The 23,927-nt window shown below is 59.4% G+C and overlaps 13 non-coding genes across 13 annotated transcripts; 9 read left to right on the top strand and 4 right to left on the bottom strand.

The window, feature by feature from the left end:
• Positions 1-3,756: 3,756 nt before the first annotated feature.
• On the top strand, positions 3,757-3,828 carry TRNAD-GUC (transfer RNA aspartic acid (anticodon GUC)). Its single transcript has one exon. It is a non-coding gene; the product is annotated as a tRNA-Asp (tRNA).
• Positions 3,829-4,677: 849 nt separating this feature from the next.
• TRNAG-UCC (transfer RNA glycine (anticodon UCC)) lies at positions 4,678-4,749 on the top strand. Its single transcript has one exon. It is a non-coding gene; the product is annotated as a tRNA-Gly (tRNA).
• Positions 4,750-5,023: 274 nt separating this feature from the next.
• Positions 5,024-5,095, top strand: TRNAE-CUC (transfer RNA glutamic acid (anticodon CUC)). The gene has a single exon. It is a non-coding gene; the product is annotated as a tRNA-Glu (tRNA).
• A 4,142-nt stretch (positions 5,096-9,237) lies between these two features.
• TRNAG-GCC (transfer RNA glycine (anticodon GCC)) lies at positions 9,238-9,308 on the bottom strand. The gene has a single exon. It is a non-coding gene; the product is annotated as a tRNA-Gly (tRNA).
• Positions 9,309-10,940: 1,632 nt separating this feature from the next.
• On the bottom strand, positions 10,941-11,023 carry TRNAL-CAG (transfer RNA leucine (anticodon CAG)). Its single transcript has one exon. It is a non-coding gene; the product is annotated as a tRNA-Leu (tRNA).
• A 574-nt stretch (positions 11,024-11,597) lies between these two features.
• TRNAD-GUC (transfer RNA aspartic acid (anticodon GUC)) lies at positions 11,598-11,669 on the top strand. The gene has a single exon. It is a non-coding gene; the product is annotated as a tRNA-Asp (tRNA).
• Positions 11,670-12,518: 849 nt separating this feature from the next.
• TRNAG-UCC (transfer RNA glycine (anticodon UCC)) lies at positions 12,519-12,590 on the top strand. Its single transcript has one exon. It is a non-coding gene; the product is annotated as a tRNA-Gly (tRNA).
• Positions 12,591-12,864: 274 nt separating this feature from the next.
• On the top strand, positions 12,865-12,936 carry TRNAE-CUC (transfer RNA glutamic acid (anticodon CUC)). The gene has a single exon. It is a non-coding gene; the product is annotated as a tRNA-Glu (tRNA).
• A 4,134-nt stretch (positions 12,937-17,070) lies between these two features.
• TRNAG-GCC (transfer RNA glycine (anticodon GCC)) lies at positions 17,071-17,141 on the bottom strand. The gene has a single exon. It is a non-coding gene; the product is annotated as a tRNA-Gly (tRNA).
• A 1,640-nt stretch (positions 17,142-18,781) lies between these two features.
• On the bottom strand, positions 18,782-18,864 carry TRNAL-CAG (transfer RNA leucine (anticodon CAG)). Its single transcript has one exon. It is a non-coding gene; the product is annotated as a tRNA-Leu (tRNA).
• Positions 18,865-19,438: 574 nt separating this feature from the next.
• Positions 19,439-19,510, top strand: TRNAD-GUC (transfer RNA aspartic acid (anticodon GUC)). Its single transcript has one exon. It is a non-coding gene; the product is annotated as a tRNA-Asp (tRNA).
• Positions 19,511-20,347: 837 nt separating this feature from the next.
• Positions 20,348-20,419, top strand: TRNAG-UCC (transfer RNA glycine (anticodon UCC)). Its single transcript has one exon. It is a non-coding gene; the product is annotated as a tRNA-Gly (tRNA).
• Positions 20,420-20,693: 274 nt separating this feature from the next.
• TRNAE-CUC (transfer RNA glutamic acid (anticodon CUC)) lies at positions 20,694-20,765 on the top strand. Its single transcript has one exon. It is a non-coding gene; the product is annotated as a tRNA-Glu (tRNA).
• The last annotated feature ends 3,162 nt before the right edge of the window (positions 20,766-23,927 follow it).

The raw sequence follows: 23,927 nt of genomic DNA, 5'->3' as shown, positions 1-23,927 counted from the left end.
TGGGTATTAATTTAAGGGGGATACTATTCAAGCCACTACACAAGTGTTTGTGGTAAAATTCTTTCACTTTTGCTATTTCTATGAAGTGCTCATATGAAATGGGAAAAGATATTTAAAATATCACAAGCTTTTTTTAATCAACATTTCATAGATTTTTAGTGAAACTGAACATGTTCACATAGGGATTGTCTATTTGAAATTCTTCTATGAATATGTAACCTCAGAACCAGCCAAAAACCAGTTCTTTCCTGTTTGCAACAAGATACTGAGTTGGTTTTCAGAGACAAAAAAACAAACTGCAAGTCATGCATCCAAGGCATGAGCAAAGAAGAAAACTTTGACCTCAAACAACACCTGGAGCAAAAGGTTATCCCCCCTCCCCCACCATGGAACCAAAGGAGCTGGACATGAAGGTAACCTGAATGCTGGAACTCTTTCAGAGCAAAGGGTCCCTTGTCCAGGAAAATCCAGTGCTGAAGACCCATTTACTATATCTTACCATAAATGGCCAAGTTTCAAATTCCTCCATTCAAAACTTGCGCCATCAGCATATACCAACTAACCTTCCCCTAATTCATAAAAGTTGGCTGAATCGCAACTATTTACAATAGCCAAGACATGAAAGCACCTAAGTGTCCATTGACAGATGAATGGATACAGAATGTGGTATATATACACAATGGAATATTACTCAGCCATAAAAAAGAATGAAATAATGCCATTTGTGGCAACAGGGATGGACCTAAAGATTATCATATTAAGGGAAGTAACTCAGAAGACAAAGACAAATACCATATGATATCACTTATATGTGTAATCTAAAATGTGTGGAATCTAAAATGAACTTACAAGACAGAAACAGACTGACAGACATACAAAACAAACTTACAGTTGCCAAAGGGGAAAGGGGGGGAGGGATAAATTGAGAATTTGAGACTGATACCAACCAGGGCCCTGTGAGGCTCCTGGGCACAAAGCCTTTCTGTGTCCCCCATTTCTTTGATTACAGGAAATAGCTTTTATTCAGCCTCCAGGACCTTCCCTGAGTTCCAACTGGCAGATTCAAGTGTTGTTAATTAGGAAAGGGAGGGGATGCAAGACCAGGGAGAAACAAACTGTCAAGAGAAACAATATTGCAGCCTTGAGGCAAGGTCCCAGGTTCCCCATCAACTGACACATACAACAATATCTTTGAGCTACTTTGCAGATACTGAAACCTCCACCAGATGGGAGAAATTAACGATGGTATGCTGCCCACAAGCATGTAGACCCTGGACCAGTTGAAGGTTGATGATGCTAACTTCTACTTACCTTGCCACCAAGCCATCAGAAGAAATCTCCACGAACTGATAATACCCTATTTGAACATTACTATAAAACTTCTCACTATCCTCTCCAAGTGGGTACACATAGCTTTTTGACGGAGGAGTCCGCTGTGTCCCCCTTTGCCTGGCAAAGTAATAAACCTCTTTTTCTACTTCACCCAAAACTCTGTCTCCGAGATTCGATTTGGCACTGGTGTACAGAGAAGCTGTGCTTTTGGCATCAAGATCAGCATGTACGCACTACTGTCTATAAAAAGGGTAAACAACAAGGACCTACTGTATAGCATAGGGAACTAGTTTCAATATTTTGTAATGAACTATAATGTAAAAGAATCTGAAAAAGAATACATATATATTCTTTTAATTATATGTTCAATTATACTTCAATTAAAAAATCAACTATATTTCAATAAAAAAATTTTTTCTAAAGGTTTGGCTTAATTGCAAAATGAAGAGACAGATTAAAGTTATCTCCTTACCATGAACCTCCCAGTAAAGATTTTCCTTTTATAAAAAGCCAGTGATCTACTGGTTAGGATTCTGGGCTTTCACTTCCTTGGCCAGGATTCAACCCATGGTGGGACACTGAGATCACACAAGCCCTGCAGCGTGGCCAAAAAATAAGTAAATAAATGAAATAAAAATAAAAAACCAGTGATATAATAGTGGCTTCATGCTAGATGGGCAACAGGCCTTTTGTTAAGTACAAAGATTGTCACAATTCTGAAAATGGACATATCAGATTTGTCATTTCATCCCATATAATTTAGAAAAAGAAAACTAGTAAAAAATATATATATATATATTATATATATATATCTTATATATATATATATGTTAAATGAATGGCACTAATTCAGAAGTGTTAGGGCAATAAATTAAGCGAGAAAGTCCCAAGAATGTGCTAAAATGTGGAACCTAGTAAGGGACTACAAGCTACCTAAAAAACATGACCATGATGTGTAGATGCCTCTCAACTGCCTACCAATTTCCTCCCCGAAGCAGCGGCAATCGACGACCATCACAAACTAAATCATTATCACCACGAGAACCACTAGACTGGGAACCACCAGGACCACAGGAGCACCACAACTTGTAGATCTTGTTGTTGATGTAGACCGCTCTCCCGAACCTTCTGCAGTCGCCTCCAGCGATGAGACTGCCAGAACTCAACACAAACACCACCAGCCTCACCTCTAACACCCACCTCATCACAACCCTGCCCACCACCACCCCCTTTACAACAGATAACAGCATCAGGGCCCGCACAACACCAGAACCAAAGGCCACCACCAGCAGCACGACCACCAAGAAAGACCACAAGCACCAGCAGCACCAGCACCTCATGAGGAAAGAAGGGGTGGGTGGTCAGATGTGAGGGGGAGGGGCGTCGCGGGGGAAGCAGTGTTGCTGGAGAGTCCATCACAGGCGGGGGCGTTTGCTCGTGGCCACAGGCACGACGGGGAGAGGCGCTGCCCCGGCCAGCCACGTTTGGGACTGAGGCAAACATCCGAAAAGGAAGAGACTGGACGTCGAAGGCTTCGAGTGGGCGCTCCCAACAATGCGGCTAGCAGTTCTCTCCGGAAGGAGGGAGAAGGTTGCCTACCAGGGCTTGGACTGGAGATGCTGGGAGTGCGTTAGGTGTTGTCGGGTCCACAACGCCGCAGAGCTAGCGTAGGTTAAAAGGGGAATGGGGACGGTGGTAGGCTGAGAGGAAGAAGAGAAAAAGCACGACTGGAAGGCACTGAAAGGCTCCGATAAGGCTGGGGGCATTTGTTAAGAAAAGGATTCGAACCCACGCCTCCAGGGGAGACTGCGACCTGAACGCAGCGCCTTAGACCGCTCGGCCATCCTGACGGCGGGCCTGGGCGTGCGCGTGGCCGCTCGGCTGGCTGGGACCCGACGCGACGCAAACCCCGGTGCCCTTGGCGGGACGCGGTGCTCCGCGCCAGGCGCGCGGCCGTCTGGGTGAGCGACGGAGCGGGCGCGCGGCGGCCGACGGGGAGCACGGCCAGACGACGCGCCTGGCTGCGCCGCGGTGGCGCCCTCGCCCAGCCCTGGCCCCGGACGCAGCCGGGCCGCGTCGGGCCAGCCCCCTGCCGCCGGCCCCCACCCGCGCGTCTCCTCGCCGGCCATGGCCCGGCGCGCGCCCACCCCCTCCTCGCAGCCTTGCTTTGCGTCTCGGGCCCCCTCCACCCGGCGCGATCCCCGCGTCGGAGGCAATAGGCAGCGCGCACTCGGAGTTTTCAGGGCCACGCGGGTCCGGGTCCCTGTCGGGGTCGGGGGCTGCTGCTTTGGAGGACGCGGTTGGTGTGGCGTTGGGTCGGGTCGGGCACGTGCCGGGCGCCCGTGGTGGGCAGGGGGCCGGAGGGCAGGGGGAGGCGTCGGCAGGCAGCCCGAGAGCGGCCGGGCGCGGGGGCGGTGGCCGCCGTCCTCGTTAGTATAGTGGTGAGTATCCCCGCCTGTCACGCGGGAGACCGGGGTTCGATTCCCCGACGGGGAGGCAACACGCCCTCTTTTGGTGGCTGGCGCCGCTCTCTGTCCTGCCGCCTGGCTCCCAAGGGCCCTTCTTCTCCTCCCTCCGCCCTCCGCCCTCCAGCGAGGCGCAGGGCGCCAGCGCGTGCCCAGCCTGCCCACCCTCGCCCCCCTCCAGCCGCCCAGCCCTTCCTCCTCGCCGGGCGCTCAGTCGCCAGGGCCGAGCGAGGGCCTCCTCTGGACCCCACAAGCGCCCGATGACATTGCGGCCCGCCCAAAGTGGCTGTCTCAGTGGGCTCCTTGCGTCGCGACGCACAGCTGCGCAGCTATCCACAGCGGCATAGGTGCACAGCTGCCGGGACGGGTGGGAGGCGGATGAGTGGCGTGCCCTGTCGGTGCGGGAAGTGGCCTGGCCCAGCGCCCGGTGGAGAAGGGCTTTGGCGAGCCGGGGCCTGGAAGACGCGTGCCCCGGGGGCGGGGGCGGGCCGCGGCGTGGAGCGGAGGGCCCTGGAGCAGCAAGGCAGCGAGAGCGCCCCCCTGAGGCGGTCGGGCCGGTGGCCTAGGGCAGCTTCGTAGGGCTGGCGCGGGTGGGGCGCCGGGGGGCCTTGGTGGCGCCTGTGACGTCACAGAGCTGCCGGCCGGCGGGGCGTCGGGGCAGGGCTGCTCCAAGTGGCGGCGGCGGCGGCGGCGGCGGCTGAGGAGGAGGAGGAGGAGGAGGACGGAGAAGAGAAAGGGGAGTAGGAGGAGGAAGAGAAGGAGGAGCAGTCGGAAGAGGAGGAGGAGGAGGAGGAGGAGGAGGAGGAGGAGAAGGCGGCGGCGACGAGAGTGCGCGCGGGCGAGCCCGGTGCCGGCGTCTCGGGGCGGCCCGGGCTGTGCAGCGTTGGTGGTATAGTGGTGAGCATAGCTGCCTTCCAAGCAGTTGACCCGGGTTCGATTCCCGGCCAATGCAGCGGGCTGACCTTTTACCGAGCTCCACGGGCGGCCGGCCGGGGGCCTGTGAGGGAGAGCTGGGAGCAGGGAGCTAGCTGGCCCCAGCGGCTTTTCTTGTGTGTGCGAGAAGCAGGCGCGCAGTGTTCTGAGGGCGCTGCAAGCAGGAAGGACGGTAGGACACGTGGATTGCCAGGGGCGGCGCGTGGCTGGACTTGGGAAGGCCGGGTCTTGGCGCCAAGGTGGCGCCGAGCGGGTGCTATGGGTCCAGCAGGAGCAGTGGTAGAGCCCGACGCTCCCTGGTGGTCTAGTGGTTAGGATTCGGCGCTCTCACCGCCGCGGCCCGGGTTCGATTCCCGGTCAGGGAAGCCTTTCTTCCTCCTCTCTACCTCCCACCGTCCACATCCCACTTTTAGGCCACGCTTGCTCCGCGGCCTCGGCGCCCCGACAAGAGCCGCCCGGTGCCCTGCACCTCCAGCCCAAGCCCTGCCAGGCAACCTCCACCCTCCCTCCCCGGCCAAGCCTTTTGGCCGCACTGGCGCGCGCCCACTCGAGGCCTTCGACGTCCCGTGTCTTCCTTTTCGGACGCTTGCCTCAGCCCCAAACACGAGTGGCCGGGGCCGCGCCTCTCCCCGCCGTGGCCGTGGCCACAAGCAGACGCCCCCGCCTGTGTTTGGACTCTCCATCAGCACTGCTTTTCCCCCATGGCGACAGCGGCGGCAGCGCCGACGGCGACGGCGGTGTCACACGCGGTGCCTTCTAACAAAGCCGGATCCCCTGTGGAAAGGAGCACCGGTGGGCAGACGGGTGCTTCGCACCACCGCAGCAGGTTTCCTGAACGCCCTTGCCGGTGCCGTGGGGGTGGCTGACAGTGTGGGATGAAGGTGTTTGTGGCCGTGGTCGGTGGCCACCCCACGCGGGTTAGGGAACGGAGCAGAACGACCCCATGGAGAGAGGGCGGCGGTGGGCCGCGTGCTGGGAGGTGCGAGGAAGGGCCTGGGGTGTCTGGGTGGAGCGCGGGCAGGAGCGGGAGGTGTTGGGCTGGCGGGGACCTGGCCCGGGAGAGCGGCTGGCCACTCAGGCAGGGGCTCAGCAGAAGCTTGGGGGTGGTGGCAGCACCTGGCCCGGCACGTGTGTACGGGTGGGTCAGATCAGGGGGCGGGGTGGGCCTGGAGTAGGAGTGCGTCTGAGGAGCACTGGCGGAAGTGAGACTTCCGGGCAGGACATGTGACAGTCGGGCCTGGGATACAAGGGGAAGGTGGCGGGGAGAGGGGTCCGAGCCTGCAGGCTGGGGGGAAGGGCGGGGTGTGTGAGTGGGCTGTGGGGCGAGGAAGATGGTGGGAGAGGACCCCTTCGCGGTGGGGTGGCGGGTGAGCGCGCCAGACTGGTGTGCTGTGCGGCAAGGTGGTCAGGCTAACCAGTGGGTTGGGACTGGGGGCGGTGGGTAGGAGGCAGGCAAGAGAACAACAGAAGCGGAGCGCGCCACAGGGGCTAGGCGGGGTCCGAATGGGGTGGGGGCATTCTACTGCCCCAGAGACATACATCGCCTCTCATCGGGAGAAACCATCCGGTCTCAGGTGTGTGTGGCGGCGGGGGTGGGGGGAGGAGGGGTTGAGGTTGAAAGAGGCCCAAGGAGAGGTCCCCTATGATCCAGCAATCCCACTCCTGGGTACGTACCCGGAAATGACGAAACAAGAGTGCAAAAAGGCACAAGCACCTCCATGTTCACAGCGGCACTATTTGCAGTAGCCAAGACATGGAAAAATACCCAAGTGCCCATCAACGGGTGGCTAGTACAAGAAGAGGTGGTATATATGTACTATGGGATATTACACAGCCATTAATAAGAAAGAATGAAATATTGCCATTTGCCGCAACAAGAATGCTCCCAGGGAGTATTACACTTAGTGAAGTAGGTCCGACAGAGAAGCACAAAGATATGTGGAATCTAAAAAGTACTACCGATGAATCTATGTGCAAAACAGAAACAGACTCACAGACCTAGAAAACACAGTGATGGTTACCCGAGTTAAAAAGGAGGGGTGGAGGGATCAATTAGGAGCTCGATGAACAGATACACAGGGGTTCATATAAAGGAGATAAGCAACAAGGATTTCCAGAATAACACAGGGAGTGATAGTCAATATCCTGCAATAACCTGTAATGGAAATCACTCTGAAACGATATTAGACATGGAAAACAGTATCCCCTTTGCTGTACACCTGAAACGAACTCAATATCGTTAATCAACTCTTCTTCTTCAACCACAAGTACTAGTACTTATAAGTAAGTAAGTAAATAAATAAATAAAAACCACGAACAAAATAAACAGGAGAAACATGAGCCATCAGATGATCCAGCAGTCCCCGTCGTGGGTACACATCCGCCAAAGAGAAAAACTGTGGTTTGAAGAGATCCACGCACCCCCGTGTTTGTAGCAGCACTGTGTGCCGCAGCCAAGGCATAGAAAAAACCCATGTGCCCATCAACAGTTGGCTGACAGAAAAAGATGCGGTATAAAGGTACTGTGGAATATTACTCAGCCATTTCCGAAAATGAAATATTGCCATTTGCCACAATAAGGATGGTCCTAGAGAATATTACACTTAGTGAAGTTAAGTCTGACAGAGAAGCACAAAGATACGTGGAATCTAAAACATAACAGAAAAGAATGTATGTGCAAAAGCGAAACAGACTCACAGACATAGAAAACACACTGGTGGTTCCCCGAGGAGAAAGGGAGGGGTGGAGACATAAATTAGGAGCTGCGATGAACAGATACACCGTACTTCATATAAAAGACATACGCAACAAGGATTTCCAGAATAACACAGGGAATGATGTTCAATATCCTGTAGCAAACTGTAATGGAAAGCAACCTGAAACAGCATTAGACATGGAAGACAGTATCCGCTTTGCTGTGCCCCTGAAACTAACTCAATATTGTTAATCAACTTTTCTTCCAAAATTACAGCTACTAGTTCTTATAAGTAAATGAATAAATAAATATTAAATGCATAAATAAAAACAACACACTAAATAAATAGGTGAAATATGAGCTCTCATATGATCCAGCAATCCCCATCGTGGGTACACATCGGCAAAGGAGAGAAACTGTCATTTGAAGAGATCCATGCACCCCCATGTTCACAGCAGCACTACGGGCCACAGCCAAGACATGGACAAAACCCAAGTGCCCATCAACCGATGGCTGGCACAGGAAGACGTGGTACGTATGTACTGTGGAATATTACTCAGCCATACAAAAGAGTGAGATATTGCCATTTGCACCAGTAAGGATGGACCTAGAGTATATTACACTTCGCGACGGAAGTCAGGCAGAGAAGCACAAAGATATGTGGAATCTAAACCGTACTACAAACGAATGTATGTGCCAAAGAGAAACAGACCCACAGACATAGAAAACACACTGTTCGTTACCCAAGGGGAAAGTGTAGGGCAGGGAGAAATCCGGAGCTGCGATTAACAGAGAGGAAATACTATACACAAAGCACAGAAGCAACAAGGATTTACTGTACAGCACAGGGAACTGTATTCATATGTCGTGATAACGTATAATGGAAAATAACCTGGAAAAGGACATATAACTGAATCACTTGGCTGTACACCTGAAAGTCACACAGTATTGTAAATCAACCGTACTGCTGCGAAAAGGAGAAGACGACGAAGGGGGGATAAAGGAGGGCAACGGGACAGAGGCAAGGGCAGGATCCTTGACAACGTAGGATGTGGAAAGGATCGGGGGGAAAAGCGGGGAGATAGGGGGTGGGATGGGGGTGTCTGTGGGAGTAGGGTGGAGGCTGAGGTGGTGGTGCCGGTGGTGCTGTCCCAAGGGCTGATGCTGTTGGTGGGAGCAGAGGTTCAGGGGAGGGGCTGGTGTTTGTCGTGCTGATGGTGGTGGTGGCAGTAGTGGTGGAGGAGCGGGCCGGTGTTGGAAACGTATTGCTGTCGAGGGTCAGAACATCAATCTAGAGTGCAGTCTGCGATGATAGTGTGGACTTCTTTTGAACTCTTCGTGCAAGTGAACGCTTTGGGGACTCTCCAGGAAAGTGGGGTGTATCACTCCCAGAGGTGGCAACTTCCTTGCTCCTGGTTGCCTGGTTGTGCAAACATAGTATAACTTTCGAAGTGCGGGCAGAGTGAGGCAGAGAGCTTGGAAACGTGGCGAAAGGTGAAGAGGTTGGGCTGTGCGGGTGCCAGTGTGGGGTGTTCCTCACAGTGAAAAGCGTGACACAAGCGGGGTCGGGGTAAGGACGAGAACAAGGACAAGGAAGGGGTCTGGGCGTAAGAGTGGCTGAGCCCGCAAGGTGTCAGGTCCCGGAGGCCTGGCTCCCGGGTGTGTGTGGGGGTGGGGGCGTCTGCGTGGGAAGGACAGGGGCCGGAAGGTGCGGTGGTGAGCGAGCTGTTGCAGGACCGGTGCCTTGAGTGTGGCAGCGGGGAAGCCCAGCTCCGCTGTGGGGCTGCGGGAACCAAAAGGGGACGCTGCGGCTGCATGGGCCGGGAATCGAACCCGGGCCTCCCGCGTGGCAGGCGAGAATTCTACCACTGAACCACCCATGCACCGATGGCCGCCGGCCCCCGGCGCTGCCCCAGCGGCGCTCGCCGCCAACCGCCGGACCCTGGTCACTGCTCGCCCCGTGGGCATGTGCTCCATTTGAGCAGGAGGCCGACGGGCCACCTGAATGAGAGGCTCCGGGCACGCTGGCGACCCCAGGGCGCGAGGCGGTCGGAAGCACCGAGGGACGGAGGGACGCAGGCGTGCTCGGCCCGTCCTGCGCTTTCTCTGCCGTCCACGGCCGCCGCGAGACTGTCGGTGTCGCCAGAGGAAGCCAGGAGCCCAAGCGGCCTGGCCCGCGCCCGAATCCCCGTCAGGGCAGGCGAGGCGTGGCCGCTGCGGCCGAGCGCCAACGTTCCTCTCAGCAGCCGCCCGGCCCCGACGCACAGTCCCTCTGGCGGCTGGCTTTCTTGCTGGTGCGGGGCGTGCGAGGGCGGGCGGGGGCAGGGGTCGGAGCTCGGGGCTGTGCAGGGACCGCGAGCGTGGGAGATGGACGCCGGGCACCGCCGCCGCCGCCGCCGCCGCCGCCGCCGCCGCCGCCGCCGCCGAGCGGCGCTCAGGCCACAAGACCAAAGGTGTCTGAGCCTCGCTTCTGCGCTCTGGCCCACCCCTCTCCCGCGGGGTCCCGCTCTGCTGCGTTGGTTGTGAGGAGAAGCACTTTGGCAGACTGGCTGCTGGCTGGCGGACAGCCCGGTGAGGGAGGGAGCGCGCCAGGGTGTGGTTGGGTCCGGCCGGAGCAGCGGCTTCCCCGAGGGACTTGCGCTGTGGCGCCGAGGTGGGTGGCCCGGGCTGGGGGCCGGACGTCTGTGGTGGGTGACAGGGCATCCAGGGCTTCCGCTCACTACTCACTGGAGCACCGTTCCCGGGAGCGACTCCTGCGCCAGGCCCCGTGCAGGGAGGGCCCCCTGTTGGCTGGCCAGCAGGAGGCTGGGCTGCACGCGGTCCGGCAGGCAGGCAGGCAGGCAGGCAGGTGTGGTCCGGCCAAGGTCCCAAGGCGAAAAAGCACCGAGGGCACGCACCACAGGCCGGCAAGGCGGTGTGGCTGTGGAGGGAATGGAATGGGCAGGCGGGCCGTTGGGGCTGGCGGGAAGGACAGGATGTTGGAAAGAGGGAGAGCTGCTGGTGGCGGAAGTGGAAGAAAGGCTGTGAGAGCGAGTCCGCTGTTCACCAGGCCGAAGTCGGAGGGCGGGCCAGGCGTGGAGGGCTTTCCACACGCGGCCGTTCTGCGTGTGGCGGTGGGGGCGGGGTGGAGCGTGGGAGTGGGAGTGGGAGGGAGGGACGAAGGCAGGCAGGCAGGCAGGCAGGCAGGAAAAGCACCAGCAGCAGCAGCCGCAAGCAGGTGAGGGAAGATGGGCTGCGAAGGACTGAAGGTTTTTCTGCTGTGGGTGCAGGTAGGCGGGGGCTTAGGAGCTGGCGGGGAGGGCGTTTGTCCGGAAAGCCAGTCGCCGGAGGGTTCCTAGTGCGCCGTTTCTGCCAGGCCCGCGGCCGTGGCTGAGAAGGTCCCGCGTCTGAGAGGCGTGGATGTCCGGGCCGGAGTTTGGAGAGGCCGCAAGAGTGCAAGGCGCGAACGGACTGGAAGGCAGTAAAGCGCTGCCATAGGGCCGGGTGCGTTTGTCGGGCGGGCCAAAAGGCTGGCTTGTCAGGAGTGGGATTCGAACCCACGCCTCCAGGGGAGACTGCGACCTGAACGCAGCGCCTTAGACCGCTCGGCCATCCTGACGGCGGGCCTGGGCGTGCGCGTGGCCGCTCGGCTGGCTGGGACCCGACGCGACGCGAACCCCGGTGCCCTTGGCGGGACGCGGTGCTCCGCGCCAGGCGCGCGGCCGTCTGGGTGAGCGACGGAGCGGGCGCGCGGCGGCCGACGGGGAGCACGGCCAGACGACGCGCCTGGCTGCGCCGCGGTGGCGCCCTCGCCCAGCCCTGGCCCCGGACGCAGCCGGGCCGCGTCGGGCCAGCCCCCTGCCGCCGGCCCCCACCCGCGCGTCTCCTCGCCGGCCATGGCCCGGCGCGCGCCCACCCCCTCCTCGCAGCCTTGCTTTGCGTCTCGGGCCCCCTCCACCCGGCGCGATCCCCGCGTCGGAGGCAATAGGCAGCGCGCACTCGGAGTTTTCAGGGCCACGCGGGTCCGGGTCCCTGTCGGGGTCGGGGGCTGCTGCTTTGGAGGACGCGGTTGGTGTGGCTTTGGGTCGGGTCGGGCACGTGCCGGGCGCCCGTGGTGGGCAGGGGGCCGGAGGGCAGGGGGAGGCGTCGGCAGGCAGCCCGAGAGCGGCCGGGCGCGGGGGCGGTGGCCGCCGTCCTCGTTAGTATAGTGGTGAGTATCCCCGCCTGTCACGCGGGAGACCGGGGTTCGATTCCCCGACGGGGAGGCAACACGCCCTCTTTTGGTGGCTGGCGCCGCTCTCTGTCCTGCCGCCTGGCTCCCAAGGGCCCTTCTTCTCCTCCCTCCGCCCTCCGCCCTCCAGCGAGGCGCAGGGCGCCAGCGCGTGCCCAGCCTGCCCACCCTCGCCCCCCTCCAGCCGCCCAGCCCTTCCTCCTCGCCGGGCGCTCAGTCGCCAGGGCCGAGCGAGGGCCTCCTCTGGACCCCACAAGCGCCCGATGACATTGCGGCCCGCCCAAAGTGGCTGTCTCAGTGGGCTCCTTGCGTCGCGACGCACAGCTGCGCAGCTATCCACAGCGGCATAGGTGCACAGCTGCCGGGACGGGTGGGAGGCGGATGAGTGGCGTGCCCTGTCGGTGCGGGAAGTGGCCTGGCCCAGCGCCCGGTGGAGAAGGGCTTTGGCGAGCCGGGGCCTGGAAGACGCGTGCCCCGGGGGCGGGGGCGGGCCGCGGCGTGGAGCGGAGGGCCCTGGAGCAGCAAGGCAGCGAGAGCGCCCCCCTGAGGCGGTCGGGCCGGTGGCCTAGGGCAGCTTCGTAGGGCTGGCGCGGGTGGGGCGCCGGGGGGCCTTGGTGGCGCCTGTGACGTCACAGAGCTGCCGGCCGGCGGGGCGTCGGGGCAGGGCTGCTCCAAGTGGCGGCGGCGGCGGCGGCGGCGGCTGAGGAGGAGGAGGAGGAGGAGGACGGAGAAGAGAAAGGGGAGTAGGAGGAGGAAGAGAAGGAGGAGCAGTCGGAAGAGGAGGAGGAGGAGGAGGAGGAGGAGGAGGAGGAGAAGGCGGCGGCGACGAGAGTGCGCGCGGGCGAGCCCGGTGCCGGCGTCTCGGGGCGGCCCGGGCTGTGCAGCGTTGGTGGTATAGTGGTGAGCATAGCTGCCTTCCAAGCAGTTGACCCGGGTTCGATTCCCGGCCAATGCAGCGGGCTGACCTTTTACCGAGCTCCACGGGCGGCCGGCCGGGGGCCTGTGAGGGAGAGCTGGGAGCAGGGAGCTAGCTGGCCCCAGCGGCTTTTCTTGTGTGTGCGAGAAGCAGGCGCGCAGTGTTCTGAGGGCGCTGCAAGCAGGAAGGACGGTAGGACACGTGGATTGCCAGGGGCGGCGCGTGGCTGGACTTGGGAAGGCCGGGTCTTGGCGCCAAGGTGGCGCCGAGCGGGTGCTATGGGTCCAGCAGGAGCAGTGGTAGAGCCCGACGCTCCCTGGTGGTCTAGTGGTTAGGATTCGGCGCTCTCACCGCCGCGGCCCGGGTTCGATTCCCGGTCAGGGAAGCCTTTCTTCCTCCTCTCTACCTCCCACCGTCCACATCCCACTTTTAGGCCACGCTTGCTCCGCGGCCTCGGCGCCCCGACAAGAGCCGCCCGGTGCCCTGCACCTCCAGCCCAAGCCCTGCCAGGCAACCTCCACCCTCCCTCCCCGGCCAAGCCTTTTGGCCGCACTGGCGCGCGCCCACTCGAGGCCTTCGACGTCCCGTGTCTTCCTTTTCGGACGCTTGCCTCAGCCCCAAACACGAGTGGCCGGGGCCGCGCCTCTCCCCGCCGTGGCCGTGGCCACGAGCAGACGCCCCCGCCTGTGTTTGGACTCTCCATCAGCACTGCTTTTCCCCCATGGCGACAGCGGCGGCAGCGCCGACGGCGACGGCGGTGTCACACGCGGTGCCTTCTAACAAAGCCGGATCCCCTGTGGAAAGGAGCACCGGTGGGCAGACGGGTGCTTCGCACCACCGCAGCAGGTTTCCTGAACGCCCTTGCCGGTGCCATGGGGGTGGCTGACAGTGTGGGATGAAGGTGTTTGTGGCCGTGGTCGGTGGCCACCCCACGCGGGTTAGGGAACGGAGCAGAACGACCCCATGGAGAGAGGGCGGCGGTGGGCCGCGTGCTGGGAGGTGCGAGGAAGGGCCTGGGGTGTCTGGGTGGAGCGCGGGCAGGAGCGGGAGGTGTTGGGCTGGCGGGGACCTGGCCCGGGAGAGCGGCTGGCCACTCAGGCAGGGGCTCAGCAGAAGCTTGGGGGTGGTGGCAGCACCTGGCCCGGCACGTGTGTACGGGTGGGTCAGATCAGGGGGCGGGGTGGGCCTGGAGTAGGAGTGCGTCTGAGGAGCACTGGCGGAAGTGAGACTTCCGGGCAGGACATGTGACAGTCGGGCCTGGGATACAAGGGGAAGGTGGCGGGGAGAGGGGTCCGAGCCTGCAGGCTGGGGGGAAGGGCGGGGTGTGTGAGTGGGCTGTGGGGCGAGGAAGATGGTGGGAGAGGACCCCTTCGCGGTGGGGTGGCGGGTGAGCGCGCCAGACTGGTGTGCTGTGCGGCAAGGTGGTCAGGCTAACCAGTGGGTTGGGACTGGGGGCGGTGGGTAGGAGGCAGGCAAGAGAACAACAGAAGCGGAGCGCGCCACAGGGGCTAGGCGGGGTCCGAATGGGGTGGGGGCATTCTACTGCCCCAGAGACATACATCGCCTCTCATCGGGAGAAACCATCCGGTCTCAGGTGTGTGTGGCGGCGGGGGTGGGGGGAGGAGGGGTTGAGGTTGAAAGAGGCCCAAGGAGAGGTCCCCTATGATCCAGCAATCCCACTCCTGGGTACGTACCCGGAAATGACGAAACAAGAGTGCAAAAAGGCACAAGCACCTCCATGTTCACAGCGGCACTATTTGCAGTAGCCAAGACATGGAAAAATACCCAAGTGCCCATCAACGGGTGGCTAGTACAAGAAGAGGTGGTATATATGTACTATGGGATATTACACAGCCATTAATAAGAAAGAATGAAATATTGCCATTTGCCGCAACAAGAATGCTCCCAGGGAGTATTACACTTAGTGAAGTAGGTCCGACAGAGAAGCACAAAGATATGTGGAATCTAAAAAGTACTACCGATGAATCTATGTGCAAAACAGAAACAGACTCACAGACCTAGAAAACACAGTGATGGTTACCCGAGTTAAAAAGGAGGGGTGGAGGGATCAATTAGGAGCTCGATGAACAGATACACAGGGGTTCATATAAAGGAGATAAGCAACAAGGATTTCCAGAATAACACAGGGAGTGATAGTCAATATCCTGCAATAACCTGTAATGGAAATCACTCTGAAACGATATTAGACATGGAAAACAGTATCCCCTTTGCTGTACACCTGAAACGAACTCAATATCGTTAATCAACTCTTCTTCTTCAACCACAAGTACTAGTACTTATAAGTAAGTAAGTAAATAAATAAATAAAAACCACGAACAAAATAAACAGGAGAAACATGAGCCATCAGATGATCCAGCAGTCCCCGTCGTGGGTACACATCCGCCAAAGAGAAAAACTGTGGTTTGAAGAGATCCACGCACCCCCGTGTTTGTAGCAGCACTGTGTGCCGCAGCCAAGGCATAGAAAAAACCCATGTGCCCATCAACAGTTGGCTGACAGAAAAAGATGCGGTATAAAGGTACTGTGGAATATTACTCAGCCATTTCCGAAAATGAAATATTGCCATTTGCCACAATAAGGATGGTCCTAGAGAATATTACACTTAGTGAAGTTAAGTCTGACAGAGAAGCACAAAGATACGTGGAATCTAAAACATAACAGAAAAGAATGTATGTGCAAAAGCGAAACAGACTCACAGACATAGAAAACACACTGGTGGTTCCCCGAGGAGAAAGGGAGGGGTGGAGACATAAATTAGGAGCTGCGATGAACAGATACACCGTACTTCATATAAAAGACATACGCAACAAGGATTTCCAGAATAACACAGGGAATGATGTTCAATATCCTGTAGCAAACTGTAATGGAAAGCAACCTGAAACAGCATTAGACATGGAAGACAGTATCCGCTTTGCTGTGCCCCTGAAACTAACTCAATATTGTTAATCAACTTTTCTTCCAAAATTACAGCTACTAGTTCTTATAAGTAAATGAATAAATAAATATTAAATGCATAAATAAAAACAACACACTAAATAAATAGGTGAAATATGAGCTCTCATATGATCCAGCAATCCCCATCGTGGGTACACATCGGCAAAGGAGAGAAACTGTCATTTGAAGAGATCCATGCACCCCCATGTTCACAGCAGCACTACGGGCCACAGCCAAGACATGGACAAAACCCAAGTGCCCATCAACCGATGGCTGGCACAGGAAGACGTGGTACGTATGTACTGTGGAATATTACTCAGCCATACAAAAGAGTGAGATATTGCCATTTGCACCAGTAAGGATGGACCTAGAGTATATTACACTTCGCGACGGAAGTCAGGCAGAGAAGCACAAAGATATGTGGAATCTAAACCGTACTACAAACGAATGTATGTGCCAAAGAGAAACAGACCCACAGACATAGAAAACACACTGTTCGTTACCCAAGGGGAAAGTGTAGGGCAGGGAGAAATCCGGAGCTGCGATTAACAGAGAGGAAATACTATACACAAAGCACAGAAGCAACAAGGATTTACTGTACAGCACAGGGAACTGTATTCATATGTCGTGATAACGTATAATGGAAAATAACCTGGAAAAGGACATATAACTGAATCACTTGGCTGTACACCTGAAAGTCACACAGTATTGTAAATCAACCGTACTGCTGCGAAAAGGAGAAGACGACGAAGGGGGGATAAAGGAGGGCAACGGGACAGAGGCAAGGGCAGGATCCTTGACAACGTAGGATGTGGAAAGGATCGGGGGGAAAAGCGGGGAGATAGGGGGTGGGATGGGGGTGTCTGTGGGAGTAGGGTGGAGGCTGAGGTGGTGGTGCCGGTGGTGCTGTCCCAAGGGCTGATGCTGTTGGTGGGAGCAGAGGTTCAGGGGAGGGGCTGGTGTTTGTCGTGCTGATGGTGGTGGTGGCAGTAGTGGTGGAGGAGCGGGCCGGTGTTGGAAACGTATTGCTGTCGAGGGTCAGAACATCAATCTAGAGTGCAGTCTGCGATGATAGTGTGGACTTCTTTTGAACTCTTCGTGCAAGTGAACGCTTTGGGGACTCTCCAGGAAAGTGGGGTGTATCACTCCCAGAGGTGGCAACTTCCTTGCTCCTGGTTGTGCAAACATAGTATAACTTTCGAAGTGCGGGCAGAGTGAGGCAGAGAGCTTGGAAACGTGGCGAAAGGTGAAGAGGTTGGGCTGTGCGGGTGCCAGTGTGGGGTGTTCCTCACAGTGAAAAGCGTGACACAAGCGGGGTCGGGGTAAGGACGAGAACAAGGACAAGGAAGGGGTCTGGGCGTAAGAGTGGCTGAGCCCGCAAGGTGTCAGGTCCCGGAGGCCTGGCTCCCGGGTGTGTGTGGGGGTGGGGGCGTCTGCGTGGGAAGGACAGGGGCCGGAAGGTGCGGTGGTGAGCGAGCTGTTGCAGGACCGGTGCCTTGAGTGTGGCAGCGGGGAAGCCCAGCTCCGCTGTGGGGCTGCGGGAACCAAAAGGGGACGCTGCGGCTGCATGGGCCGGGAATCGAACCCGGGCCTCCCGCGTGGCAGGCGAGAATTCTACCACTGAACCACCCATGCACCGATGGCCGCCGGCCCCCGGCGCTGCCCCAGCGGCGCTCGCCGCCAACCGCCGGACCCTGGTCACTGCTCGCCCCGTGGGCATGTGCTCCATTTGAGCAGGAGGCCGACGGGCCACCTGAATGAGAGGCTCCGGGCACGCTGGCGACCCCAGGGCGCGAGGCGGTCGGAAGCACCGAGGGACGGAGGGACGCAGGCGTGCTCGGCCCGTCCTGCGCTTTCTCTGCCGTCCACGGCCGCCGCGAGACTGTCGGTGTCGCCAGAGGAAGCCAGGAGCCCAAGCGGCCTGGCCCGCGCCCGAATCCCCGTCAGGGCAGGCGAGGCGTGGCCGCTGCGGCCGAGCGCCAACGTTCCTCTCAGCAGCCGCCCGGCCCCGACGCACAGTCCCTCTGGCGGCTGGCTTTCTTGCTGGTGCGGGGCGTGCGAGGGCGGGCGGGGGCAGGGGTCGGAGCTCGGGGCTGTGCAGGGACCGCGAGCGTGGGAGATGGACGCCGGGCACCGCCGCCGCCGCCGCCGCCGCCGCCGCCGCCGCCGCCGCCGCCGAGCGGCGCTCAGGCCACAAGACCAAAGGTGTCTGAGCCTCGCTTCTGCGCTCTGGCCCACCCCTCTCCCGCGGGGTCCCGCTCTGCTGCGTTGGTTGTGAGGAGAAGCACTTTGGCAGACTGGCTGCTGGCTGGCGGACAGCCCGGTGAGGGAGGGAGCGCGCCAGGGTGTGGTTGGGTCCGGCCGGAGCAGCGGCTTCCCCGAGGGACTTGCGCTGTGGCGCCGAGGTGGGTGGCCCGGGCTGGGGGCCGGACGTCTGTGGTGGGTGACAGGGCATCCAGGGCTTCCGCTCACTACTCACTGGAGCACCGTTCCCGGGAGCGACTCCTGCGCCAGGCCCCGTGCAGGGAGGGCCCCCTGTTGGCTGGCCAGCAGGAGGCTGGGCTGCACGCGGTCCGGCAGGCAGGCAGGCAGGCAGGCAGGTGTGGTCCGGCCAAGGTCCCAAGGCGAAAAAGCACCGAGGGCACGCACCACAGGCCGGCAAGGCGGTGTGGCTGTGGAGGGAATGGAATGGGCAGGCGGGCCGTTGGGGCTGGCGGGAAGGACAGGATGTTGGAAAGAGGGAGAGCTGCTGGTGGCGGAAGTGGAAGAAAGGCTGTGAGAGCGAGTCCGCTGTTCACCAGGCCGAAGTCGGAGGGCGGGCCAGGCGTGGAGGGCTTTCCACACGCGGCCGTTCTGCGTGTGGCGGTGGGGGCGGGGTGGAGCGTGGGAGTGGGAGTGGGAGGGAGGGACGAAGGCAGGCAGGCAGGCAGGCAGGCAGGCAGGCAGGAAAAGCACCAGCAGCAGCAGCCGCAAGCAGGTGAGGGAAGATGGGCTGCGAAGGACTGAAGGTTTTTCTGCTGTGGGTGCAGGTAGGCGGGGGCTTAGGAGCTGGCGGGGAGGGCGTTTGTCCGGAAAGCCAGTCGCCGGAGGGTTCCTAGTGCGCCGTTTCTGCCAGGCCCGCGGCCGTGGCTGAGAAGGTCCCGCGTCTGAGAGGCGTGGATGTCCGGGCCGGAGTTTGGAGAGGCCGCAAGAGTGCAAGGCGCGAACGGACTGGAAGGCAGTAAAGCGCTGCCATAGGGCCGGGTGCGTTTGTCGGGCGGGCCAAAAGGCTGGCTTGTCAGGAGTGGGATTCGAACCCACGCCTCCAGGGGAGACTGCGACCTGAACGCAGCGCCTTAGACCGCTCGGCCATCCTGACGGCGGGCCTGGGCGTGCGCGTGGCCGCTCGGCTGGCTGGGACCCGACGCGACGCGAACCCCGGTGCCCTTGGCGGGACGCGGTGCTCCGCGCCAGGCGCGCGGCCGTCTGGGTGAGCGACGGAGCGGGCGCGCGGCGGCCGACGGGGAGCACGGCCAGACGACGCGCCTGGCTGCGCCGCGGTGGCGCCCTCGCCCAGCCCTGGCCCCGGACGCAGCCGGGCCGCGTCGGGCCAGCCCCCTGCCGCCGGCCCCCACCCGCGCGTCTCCTCGCCGGCCATGGCCCGGCGCGCGCCCACCCCCTCCTCGCAGCCTTGCTTTGCGTCTCGGGCCCCCTCCACCCGGCGCGATCCCCGCGTCGGAGGCAATAGGCAGCGCGCACTCGGAGTTTTCAGGGCCACGCGGGTCCGGGTCCCTGTCGGGGTCGGGGGCTGCTGCTTTGGAGGACGCGGTTGGTGTGGCGTTGGGTCGGGTCGGGCACGTGCCGGGCGCCCGTGGTGGGCAGGGGGCCGGAGGGCAGGGGGAGGCGTCGGCAGGCAGCCCGAGAGCGGCCGGGCGCGGGGGCGGTGGCCGCCGTCCTCGTTAGTATAGTGGTGAGTATCCCCGCCTGTCACGCGGGAGACCGGGGTTCGATTCCCCGACGGGGAGGCAACACGCCCTCTTTTGGTGGCTGGCGCCGCTCTCTGTCCTGCCGCCTGGCTCCCAAGGGCCCTTCTTCTCCTCCCTCCGCCCTCCGCCCTCCAGCGAGGCGCAGGGCGCCAGCGCGTGCCCAGCCTGCCCACCCTCGCCCCCCTCCAGCCGCCCAGCCCTTCCTCCTCGCCGGGCGCTCAGTCGCCAGGGCCGAGCGAGGGCCTCCTCTGGACCCCACAAGCGCCCGATGACATTGCGGCCCGCCCAAAGTGGCTGTCTCAGTGGGCTCCTTGCGTCGCGACGCACAGCTGCGCAGCTATCCACAGCGGCATAGGTGCACAGCTGCCGGGACGGGTGGGAGGCGGATGAGTGGCGTGCCCTGTCGGTGCGGGAAGTGGCCTGGCCCAGCGCCCGGTGGAGAAGGGCTTTGGCGAGCCGGGGCCTGGAAGACGCGTGCCCCGGGGGCGGGGGCGGGCCGCGGCGTGGAGCGGAGGGCCCTGGAGCAGCAAGGCAGCGAGAGCGCCCCCCTGAGGCGGTCGGGCCGGTGGCCTAGGGCAGCTTCGTAGGGCTGGCGCGGGTGGGGCGCCGGGGGGCCTTGGTGGCGCCTGTGACGTCACAGAGCTGCCGGCCGGCGGGGCGTCGGGGCAGGGCTGCTCCAAGTGGCGGCGGCGGCGGCGGCGGCGGCGGCTGAGGAGGAGGAGGACGGAGAAGAGAAAGGGGAGTAGGAGGAGGAAGAGAAGGAGGAGCAGTCGGAAGAGAAGGAGGAGGAGGAGGAGGAGGAGGAGAAGGCGGCGGCGACGAGAGTGCGCGCGGGCGAGCCCGGTGCCGGCGTCTCGGGGCGGCCCGGGCTGTGCAGCGTTGGTGGTATAGTGGTGAGCATAGCTGCCTTCCAAGCAGTTGACCCGGGTTCGATTCCCGGCCAACGCAGCGGGCTGACCTTTTACCGAGCTCCACGGGCGGCCGGCCGGGGGCCTGTGAGGGAGAGCTGGGAGCAGGGAGCTAGCTGGCCCCAGCGGCTTTTCTTGTGTGTGCGAGAAGCAGGCGCGCAGTGTTCTGAGGGCGCTGCAAGCAGGAAGGACGGTAGGACACGTGGATTGCCAGGGGCGGCGCGTGGCTGGACTTGGAAAGGCCGGGTCTTGGCGCCAAGGTGGCGCCGAGCGGGTGCTATGGGTCCAGCAGGAGCAGTGGTAGAGCCCGACGCTCCCTGGTGGTCTAGTGGTTAGGATTCGGCGCTCTCACCGCCGCGGCCCGGGTTCGATTCCCGGTCAGGGAAGCCTTTCTTCCTCCTCTCTACCTCCCACCGTCCACATCCCACTTTTAGGCCACGCTTGCTCCGCGGCCTCGGCGCCCCGACAAGAGCCGCCCGGTGCCCTGCACCTCCAGCCCAAGCCCTGCCAGGCAACCTCCACCCTCCCTCCCCGGCCAAGCCTTTTGGCCGCACTGGCGCGCGCCCACTCGAGGCCTTCGACGTCCCGTGTCTTCCTTTTCGGACGCTTGCCTCAGCCCCAAACACGAGTGGCCGGGGCCGCGCCTCTCCCCGCCGTGGCCGTGGCCACGAGCAGACGCCCCCGCCTGTGTTTGGACTCTCCATCAGCACTGCTTTTCCCCCACGGCGACAGCGGCGGCAGCGCCGACGGCGACGGCGGTGTCACACGCGGTGCCTTCTAACAAAGCCGGATCCCCTGTGGAAAGGAGCACCGGTGGGCAGACGGGTGCTTCGCACCACCGCAGCAGGTTTCCTGAACGCCCTTGCCGGTGCCGTGGGGGTGGCTGACAGTGTGGGATGAAGGTGTTTGTGGCCGTGGTCGGTGGCCACCCCACGCGGGTTAGGGAACGGAGCAGAACGACCCCATGGAGAGAGGGCGGCGGTGGGCCGCGTGCTGGGAGGTGCGAGGAAGGGCCTGGGGTGTCTGGGTGGAGCGCGGGCAGGAGCGGGAGGTGTTGGGCTGGCGGGGACCTGGCCCGGGAGAGCGGCTTGCCACTCAGGCAGGGGCTCAGCAGAAGCTTGGGGGTGGTGGCAGCACCTGGCCCGGCACGTGTGTACGGGTGGGTCAGATCAGGGGGCGGGGTGGGCCTGGAGTAGGAGTGCATCTGAGGAGCACTGGCGGAAGTGAGACTTCCGGGCAGGACATGTGACAGTCGGGCCTGGGATACAAGGGGAAGGTGGCGGGGAGAGGGGTCCGAGCCTGCAGGCTGGGGGGAAGGGCGGGGTGTGTGAGTAGACTGTGGGGCGAGGAAGATGGTGGGAGAGGACCCCTTCGCGGTGGGGTGGCGGGTGAGCGCGCCAGACTGGTGTGCTGTGCGGCAAGGTGGTCAGGCTAACCAGTGGGTTGGGACTGGGGGCGGTGGGTAGGAGGCAGGCAAGAGAACAACAGAAGCGGAGCGCGCCACAGGGGCTAGGCGGGGTCCGAATGGGGTGGGGGCATTCTACTGCCCCAGAGACATACATCGCCTCTCATCGGGAGAAACCATCCGGTCTCAGGTGTGTGTGGCGGCGGGGGTGGGGGGAGGAGGGGTTGAGGTTGAAAGAGGCCCAAGGAGAGGTCCCCTATGATCCAGCAATCCCACTCCTGGGTACGTACCCGGAAATGACGAAACAAGAGTGCAAAAAGGCACAAGCACCTCCATGTTCACAGCGGCACTATTTGCAGTAGCCAAGACATGGAAAAATACCCAAGTGCCCATCAACGGGTGGCTAGTACAAGAAGAGGTGGTATATATGTACTATGGGATATTACACAGCCATTAATAAGAAAGAATGAAATATTGCCATTTGCCGCAACAAGAATGCTCCCAGGGAGTATTACACTTAGTGAAGTAGGTCCGACAGAGAAGCACAAAGATATGTGGAATCTAAAAAGTACTACCGATGAATCTATGTGCAAAACAGAAACAGACTCACAGACCTAGAAAACACAGTGATGGTTACCCGAGTTAAAAAGGAGGGGTGGAGGGATAAATTAGGAGCTCGATGAACAGATACACAGGGGTTCATATAAAGGAGATAAGCAACAAGGATTTCCAGAATAACACAGGGAGTGATAGTCAATATCCTGCAATAACCTGTAATGGAAATCACTCTGAAACGATATTAGACATGGAAAACAGTATCCCCTTTGCTGTACACCTGAAACGAACTCAATATCGTTAATCAACTCTTCTTCTTCAACCACAAGTACTAGTACTTATAAGTAAGTAAGTAAATAAATAAATAAAAACCACGAACAAAATAAACAGGAGAAACATGAGCCATCAGATGATCCAGCAGTCCCCGTCGTGGGTACACATCCGCCAAAGAGAAAAACTGTGGTTTGAAGAGATCCACGCACCCCCGTGTTTGTAGCAGCACTGTGTGCCGCAGCCAAGGCATAGAAAAAACCCATGTGCCCATCAACAGTTGGCTGACAGAAAAAGATGCGGTATAAAGGTACTGTGGAATATTACTCAGCCATTTCCGAAAATGAAATATTGCCATTTGCCACAATAAGGATGGTCCTAGAGAATATTACACTTAGTGAAGTTAAGTCTGACAGAGAAGCACAAAGATACGTGGAATCTAAAACATAACAGAAAAGAATGTATGTGCAAAAGCGAAACAGACTCACAGACATAGAAAACACACTGGTGGTTCCCCGAGGAGAAAGGGAGGGGTGGAGACATAAATTAGGAGCTGCGATGAACAGATACACCGTACTTCATATAAAAGACATACGCAACAAGGATTTCCAGAATAACACAGGGAATGATGTTCAATATCCTGTAGCAAACTGTAATGGAAAGCAACCTGAAACAGCATTAGACATGGAAGACAGTATCCGCTTTGCTGTGCCCCTGAAACTAACTCAATATTGTTAATCAACTTTTCTTCCAAAATTACAGCTACTAGTTCTTATAAGTAAATGAATAAATAAATATTAAATGCATAAATAAAAACAACACACTAAATAAATAGGTGAAATATGAGCTCTCATATGATCCAGCAATCCCCATCGTGGGTACACATCGGCAAAGGAGAGAAACTGTCATTTGAAGAGATCCATGCACCCCCATGTTCACAGCAGCACTACGGGCCACAGCCAAGACATGGACAAAACCCAAGTGCCCATCAACCGATGGCTGGCACAGGAAGACGTGGTACGTATGTACTGTGGAATATTACTCAGCCATACAAAAGAGTGAGATATTGCCATTTGCACCAGTAAGGATGGACCTAGAGTATATTACACTTCGCGACGGAAGTCAGGCAGAGAAGCACAAAGATATGTGGAATCTAAACCGTACTACAAACGAATGTATGTGCCAAAGAGAAACAGACCCACAGACATAGAAAACACACTGTTCGTTACCCAAGGGGAAAGTGTAGGGCAGGGAGAAATCCGGAGCTGCGATTAACAGAGAGGAAATACTATACACAAAGCACAGAAGCAACAAGGAT

Source organism: Balaenoptera acutorostrata, chromosome 1 (genome assembly GCF_949987535.1).
Source record: "Balaenoptera acutorostrata chromosome 1, mBalAcu1.1, whole genome shotgun sequence".
In the NCBI taxonomy this organism is placed as follows: Eukaryota; Metazoa; Chordata; class Mammalia; order Artiodactyla; family Balaenopteridae; genus Balaenoptera; species Balaenoptera acutorostrata.
The sequence above is the reverse complement of the archived record's forward strand: the minus strand, read 5'-3'. Positions and strand labels throughout refer to the sequence as shown.